The sequence below is a fragment of the Phyllostomus hastatus genome, unplaced genomic scaffold, assembly GCF_019186645.2.
Source record: "Phyllostomus hastatus isolate PE091 unplaced genomic scaffold, TTU_PhHast_1.1 phas_contig_36, whole genome shotgun sequence".
NCBI classification, from domain to species: domain Eukaryota; kingdom Metazoa; phylum Chordata; class Mammalia; order Chiroptera; family Phyllostomidae; genus Phyllostomus; species Phyllostomus hastatus.
Window position 1 is genome coordinate 2,839,862 of NW_025333862.1, and position 7,996 is coordinate 2,847,857.

The following is a 7,996-nucleotide window of genomic DNA, read 5'->3' on the forward strand; positions in this document are numbered from 1 at the left end:
TGGAATATCTGAGCTTTTCCTGCCTATCGTCTCCTCCAGGACTTTTTTGGTGTCATGACTTATATTTAAGTCTTTTATCCATCTTGAGTTTATTTTTGTGCATGGTATAAGTTGGTGTGAGTTTTGTTTTCTTGCATGTAGCTGTCCAGATCTCCCAACACCATTTGTTGAAGAGGTTATTTGGAGTCCATGTTATGTTTCTGACCCCTTCGTTGAATATTAATCGACCATAGAGACTTGGGTTTATTTCTGGGCTCTCCATTCTGTTCTATTTATCTATGTGTCTGTTCTTATGCCAGTACCAGGCTGTTTTGATTACCATGGCCTTGTAATATAGTTGGATGTCAGGTATGGCAATCCCACCTACTTTGTTCTTTCTCAAAATTGCTGTGGCTATTCAGCATCGTTTATGGTTCCATATAAATTTTTGAAGTATTCTATATCTGTTAAATATGCCATTGGTATTTTAATAGGTTTTGCATTGAATCTATAAGTTGCTTTGGGTACTATAGACATTTTGATGTTAATTCTTCCAGTCCATGAACATGGTATATGCTTCCATTTATTTTTGTGTCTTCCTTAATTTCTTTCTTCAGTGTTGTGTAGTTTTCTGAGTGCAGTTCTTTTACCTCCTTGGTTAGGTTTATTACAAGGTATTTTACTTTTCTCATTGCTATATCAACTGGGATTTTTTCTCCTGATTTCTGTTTCTGATATTTCATTGTTAGTGAACAAAAATGCCTTTAATTTATGCATATTGACTTTGTATCCTGCTGTTTTGCCCAATTCACGTATTAGATTGAGTAGTTTTTTGGTGGAGTCTGTAGGGTTTTTATGTACACTATCATATCATCTGAAAACAATGACAGTTTTGCTTTCTTCTTTCCAATTTGGATGGCTTTTAGTTGTTTTTGTTGTCTAATTACTGTGGGTAGGACTTCCAATACTGTGTTTAATAATAGTGGTGAAAGTGGACATCCTTGTATTGTTCCTGATCTTAGAGCAAAAGCTCTAAGTTTTTGCCCATTGAGTATGATGTTGGCTGTAGGTCTCTCATATAGGGCCTTTATTATGTTGAGGAATGCTCCCTCTGCAAAGTGTTTTTATCATAAATGGGTACTGTATTTTATCAAATGCCTTTTCCACATCTATTTATATGATCATGTGATTTTTGTAATTCCTTTTGTTTATGTGATGTATTACATTTATTGGTTTGTGAATATTGTACCATCCTTGCATCCCTAGGATGAATCCCACTTGATCATGATGGTATTGTTGGATGCAGTTTGCCAATATTTGTTGAGGATTTTAGTGTCTATGTTCATCAACGATATTGGCCTGTAGTTTTCTTTCTTTGTTGTGTCTTTATCTAGTTTTGGGATTAGGATGATGCTGGCTTCATAAAAAGAGTTTGGGAGTCTCCCCTCTTGGATTGTTTTGGAATAATCTGTGAAGGATAGGGGTTAGCTCTTCTTCAAATGTTTTGTAAATTCTCCTGTGAAACTATCCAGTCTAGGACTTTTGTGTGCTCAGAGTTTTTTGATTACTGCTTCAAGTTTGTCAGCTGTTATTGGTCTGTTCAGGCTTTCTGCTTCTTCATTGAGTTTTAAAAGATTATATTTTTCTAGAAATGTGTCTCTTTATCCCAGGTTTTCAGATTTCTTGGTGTATAGTTCTTCATAGTACTTTCTTACAGTTCTTTGTATTTCTCTGGTGTCTATTGTCATTTCTCCTCTTTTGTTTCTGATTATGTTTATTTGGGCTCTCTCTTTTTTTTTTCTTGATGATTCTGCTTAAAGACTTGTCGATTTTGTCCATCTTTTCAAAGAACCAGCTCCTGGATTTATTGATCTTTAGAATTGTTTCTTTAGTCTCAGTGTTGCTTAATTCTGCTCTGGTCCTTGTTATTTCCTTCCTTCTACTTGTTCTGGGCTGTCTTTGTTGTTGTTCCTCTAGTTCTTGGAGATGTAGGGTTAGGTTGTTTATTTGAAATGTTTCTATCTTTTTTAGGTAGGCCTGTGTGGCTATGAACTTCCCTCTCAGGACTGCCTTCACTGTGTCCCATAAGTTTTGGACTGTTGTGAGTTCATTATCATTTGTTTCCTGAAACTTTTTGATTTCTTTTTTGGTGTCATTATTAACCCATTCATTGTTTAATAGCATGCTGTTCAATCTCACAAATTTGAGTGTTTTTGAGTTTCTTTTCCCATCAGTTTGATTTCAGGTTTCAGGCCCTTTTGGTCTGAGAAGATTCTTTCTATGATTGTAATTTTTTTTGAATTTTCGAGGCTTGTTTTGCACCCTATCATGTGGTCTACCTTTGAAAATGTTCCATGTGCATTTGAAAATAATGTGTATTTTGCTTCTTTGGGATGAAAGTTTCAAAATATATATCAGCTAAGTCCATTGCATCTGGGGCATTCTTCAATGATGCATTGTCCTTGTTGACATTTTGTTTGGAAGATCTATCCATTGGACAGTGGTGTGTTAAAATCCCCTAGTATAACTGTGCCTGTCTATATCCTTCTTGAAGTCTTCCAAAATTTTCCTCATGTATTTGGGTGTTCCTATTTTGGGTGCATATATATTTATAATATTTATGTCTTTTTGATGGATTCTTCCCTTGAGTATTATAAAGTGTCCTTCTGGGTCTCTTTTTATGGAATTTGTTTCGAAGTCTATTTTTTCAGATATAAGTATTGCTACCACAACTTTTTTTTTCTTATCTGTTTGCTTGGAATATTTGTTTTCAGCCCTTCACTTTCAGTCTGTGTAGGAATTTTGTTCTGAGGTGGGTATCTTGTAGGGATCATATGTGTGGGTCATGTTTTCTTATCCATTCAGCAACCATATCTCTTTTGATTGGAGCATTTAATCCATTTACATTTAAGATTACTCCTTTCGTACCATTGTTCCTTTCTCTCTCACTGTTTTTCTTCCTCTTCTTAAAGCAGTCCCTTTAGCATATCTTGCAGTCTGGTTTGGTGGAGGTGTATTCTTTGAGGGTTCTTTTGTCTGGGAAGCTCCTTATTTGGTCTTCTACTTTAAATGAGTGCTTTGCTGGATAGAGTAGACTTGGTTGCAGGACTTTGTTTTTCATTACTTGGAATATTTCTTGCCATTTCCTTCTGACTTGGAACATTTCCATTGAGAAGTCAGCTGATAGTCTTATTGGGGCTCCCTTGTATGTTACTTCCTGTTTTTCCCTTGCTGCCTTGAATATTGTCTCTTTGTCTTTAAATTTCTCCATTTTAATTATGATGGGTCTTGCAGTGGGCCTTTTTGTATTCCTCTTGATTGGGACTCTCTCTGCTTCCTGGACTTGTGTGGCTTCTTTTCTCATTAAATTAGGGAAGTTTTTCATCATTACTTTTTCAAACAGGCTTTCTATCCCCTGCTCCTCTTCTTCTCCTTCTGGTATACCTATTGTATGGATATTTTTCTGTCTCATGTTATACTGCATTTCCCTTAACCCCTCTTCATTCTTTTTCAGTCTTTTTTCTTTTCCTTGATCTTTTTGGGAGGTTTTTTTCTACTTTGTCCTCCAGCTCACTGATTTTATCCTCTGCTTCATTGAATCTGCTTTTGATTCCTTCTACTGTGTTCTTTAATTCAGAAATTGTATTCTTCATTTCCTCTTGGCCCTTGTTGATTGTTTCCGTGTCCTTTTTTTATGCTGATATAGTTTGCATTAAGTTCCTCATAATTTCCTTATAGTTTTTGGTAGTTCACACTGAGTTCATTGAGCTTCCTTATAACCATTGTTTTGAACTCAATATCTGATAGTTGAATTGCTTCTATTTCATTTAGCATTTTTTCTGAGGGTTCCTCCTTTCCTTTAGATTTGGGTTTGTTTCTTTGTCTTCCTATTGTGTGTGGGACTCTTCTTGTTTGCTTATGTATCTTAAATTGATCTGTTTTGAGTTTCTGACTTTGTGGTGTGAACTTCTATGGTGGGAGGCCTGTGAGATACAGTGGTGCAGTCTCCTTGATCACCTGTGGTTAATGTTCTTGGGATGTCCTTTATGCCTTTTATGCTGGTTTTCTGGATGTAATTGGGTAGTGGTTGTTTTGGGGTCATTCTTTTTTTGGGTCCTTCCCTGCCACTGGTTTACTGAAGGTCACTTTGCCCACCACATCTTTTGTGCTGTTGTTCCGGCACTGCCTGAACAAAAACCACAGGGCCCAAGAAGAAAACCCACACCTGCAAATATAACTCCCCCCACAACTACTATCAATAGCTAATGAACCAGTATTAACAAGGGTGTAATGAGATTAAGACTATTATAAGCAAAGAAAGTGGATATGAGATGACCTACTTAAAGAGAAATGATTTTGAGAGGGTAGATGGAGGAGCACTGATAAGAGTTGGTAGTTGGAACAATGAAAGGAGAAATGGTAAAGTTTACCTCATGAATAAAGAAAGGGAATGAAGTGTGTAGAATGAGTGTGAGAAAGGAAGGATACAATATTAGGCTTAAACAGAAATTAAAATAGTATAAAATAAAATAAAGTGAGAGAGAGAAAGACAAAGGAAAGAAAAATATTAAATAATTAGGAGTTCAGGACAAGATGGAGGTGTAGGTAGAAACCCTTTGTTTCCTTGCACAACCAAAAGGAAGATAACAACCCATCTAAAACCAATAAACAACCAAAAGCACCAGAAAATCAGACTGCATGGAACTCTGACAACCAAGGAATTAAAGAAAAAATCAACCAGAACAATCAGACCGGTAAGTCAGTGGATCACACAGGCAGACTCAGAAAAACTATGGCAAGGTGGCGGGGTTGGCTGAAGGTGAAACTGAGACTCAGAGCTGACTGTGGACTATGGTAGTTGCTGTGGTGGGAGAAACTCCCAGTCTCACATAAGAGTCCATTGGATTGTGTGCTAGAGATAAGCAGGCAAATTGCTCTGTTTCCTCTCTGGTCCCTTCCCCACAGGCCGAGTAACAAAGAGGGTTGTCCTGCCCTGGTGGGTACCTAAGGCCCTGTTCCCTTACAACTTGTCAGGTGCGCCAAGTCAAAGAAATATGGACCAAATGAAAGAACAGAGCAAAACCTCAGAAAGAGAACTAAGCGATGAGGAGATAGCCAACCTATCTGATAGAGAATTTAGAGCCCTGGTAATTAAAATTCTCATAGATCTGATTGAGCTTGGTTGGAAAATGATAAAACAAATGAAAGATAATCAAAGTGAAATAAAGCAAAGTATTCAGGGAACCAACAGTGACAGGAAGGAGACTAAGAGTCAAAGCAATGATTTGGAACAAAAGGAAAAAATAAACATCCAACTGGAACAAAATGAGAAACAAGAATTCAAAAAATTGAAGAGTCTTACAAACCTCTGGGACAACCTGAAATTTTCTAATGTCTGAATTACAGGGGTGCCGTAAGGAGAAGAACAACAGCAAAAAATTAAAAACTTACTTGAAAACATAATGCAGGAAAACTTCCTCAATCTGGCAAAGGAAATAGACTTCCAGGAAGTCCCAGAAGCCCAGAGAGTCCCAAAGAACTTGGACCCAAAGAGGAACACACCAAGGCACATTATCATTAAGTTATCCAAGATTAAATATAAAGAGAGAATCCTAAAAGAAGCAAGAGGAAAGGAGAAAGTTACCTATAAAGGGGTACCCATAAGGCTATCAACTGATTTCTCAAAAGCAACCTTAAAGGTAAGAAGGGGCTGGAAAGAAGTATTCAAAGTCATGAAAAGCAAGGATCTACATCCAAGATTACTCTATCCAGCAAAACTTTCATTCAGAATGGAAGGGCAGATAAAGTGTTTCCCAGATAAGGTCAAGTTAAAGGAGTTCATCATCACCAAGTCATTATTTTACGAAATGTTAAAGGGACTTATCTAAGAAAAAGATGATCAAAACTATGAACAATAAAATAACAACCTCACAGCTATCAACAACTGAACCTAAAAAACAAAAATAAACTAAGAAAACAACTAGAACAGGAACAAAATAACAGAAATGGAGATCACATGGTGGATTTTCAGTGGGGGAGTAAGAGGGGGAGAGGAGGAGGAAAGTTACAGGGAATAAGTAGCAAATGGTAGGTAGAAAATAGACCAGGGGAGGTTAAGAATAGTATAGGAAATGAAGAAGCCAAAGAACTCATATTTATGACCCATGGACATGAACTAAGAATGGGGAATGCTAGAGGGCTGGTGGTCAGGGCAGAGGGTGGATAAAGGGGGAAAATTGGGAAAACTGTAATAGCATAAACAATAAAAATACTTAAAAATATTAAATAATTAATAAAAATATAGGAGCCAAATTTGAGAGAAAGATCCACCAGAGTACTATCAACAACAAATGAGCTAAAATTAACATAGGTGGTATCAGGATAAGAGGGAAAAAAGCAACAAAGAAAAGTCTAAGAGATGTTTAGAGGAATGGGAAGTTATTTTATAATGGTAGAGAGAGAAAATACTAAGAGTGGGAAACAAAAACTAGACTAAGTGAGGGAAAAATGAAAATTTAGGATATAAATGAATAAAAAAATAAAAGGGCAGGATGAGAGAGAAATAAAAAAAAGAGAAAAAAGAAAAAGAATTAAGAAATAGGCTAAGAAGGCTTAATTAAAATTTGAGTCCAAAAAAAAAAAAAGAGTAAGAGGGGGGTCCAGTAAAATTTTGCTAGTTGAAATACAGAATTAGTGAAGCTCTAGAGGTAATATTGAAAAAAAATGCAACAATAACTACCTTATCCACAATCAACTAGCAAAGTTTATTACAGCTGTAGAGAGAACATGGCTGTTTTAATAACTGGGCAAAAGGATGTGAAATGACCCTTGACAAGAGAATTCATTTTGAGAATCTGGACAAGGGAGAAATAGTCAGAGTATGGGATGGAAACAAGTTGTAGCTACAGAGAAAACCAAATTTGAAATGAGAGTATTGCAAGGAAAGGGGAAGGTAAGATGGGCTAAGAGAAGGGAGGGGCAAAATATGTAGATTGAAATACACTATAGTATAAAATCTAGTGACTTGTTATATACAAAATCTCTGGACAAGAAATGAATGTTATAAAGCTGCACAGGAAAGGAAATATCGCAAATCATGAAGACCTCAGTGGCTTTTGTATTGGTAGTCTCTTGTATTTACCACTGTTTTTTTTCTTTCTGGATCTGCCTCTGGTGATGTCAGATATTGACCTCATCTGATCTTAGGTAGCCTGTTTGATACTTCCAATGATATGCTATCACTGGCTGTCTCTTTCAATTGTTAATAGGGTTCCTCTGCACTAAATAGTCAGGTTTAAACACTGTAGGGAGGGGCTGAATCCCTCTTGTGGTAGGGGCTATTGTTTCACCTCAGGTAGCTGCTGCTTGGAGGGGAGTGACCCTTGACAAGGGTCTGCCTGAGCAGGATGATTGCTGCATATGGGGATTGGCTCAGCTTCGGATCCAGGCAGCTACTTTCTCAGTTCTCTCTCCAAAGCCTCTGTCCACAGTCTCTCTTCAAGTCTCTCTTGAAGACTACTAATCCACTCTGCCCCTCCTTTGCCAGTGATCTAGTGTCTGGCTGTCTTCTTTGGTTGTTTAACTGGTCACTAGGACTCAGCAGTCAGGCTTAAGCACCAAAGGGCCAGGGCAGAGACCCTCCTGGGGTCAGGATTATTGCTTCCCTTCAGGCTACTGCTGCTCAGAGGTGAGTGGTCTGCCTGAGCACAAAGGCTGCTGCCATCTAGGGGATGACTCAGCACCAGGATCCCTGTGGCTACTCTCTCAGTTCTCTCCCCAAGGCTTCTGTCCCCAGTCTCTCCTCAGGTGTCTCCAAACCACTCTGTCCTTGCCTTTGTCTGAGCCCCAGGTAAGTCGCTACAAATGAAAATTTGTGTGTTGGCCTTTTAAACAGCCCTTGTGTCTCCAACCATCTGTCTCTGGCAGAGAGCAACCCTGCTGCTTTTCCCACTGATTGTTATCTGTGTACTTCTTGGGCTCTGGTGTTCTAGGATGGGACTCCTAGCTTAGGGTTTGG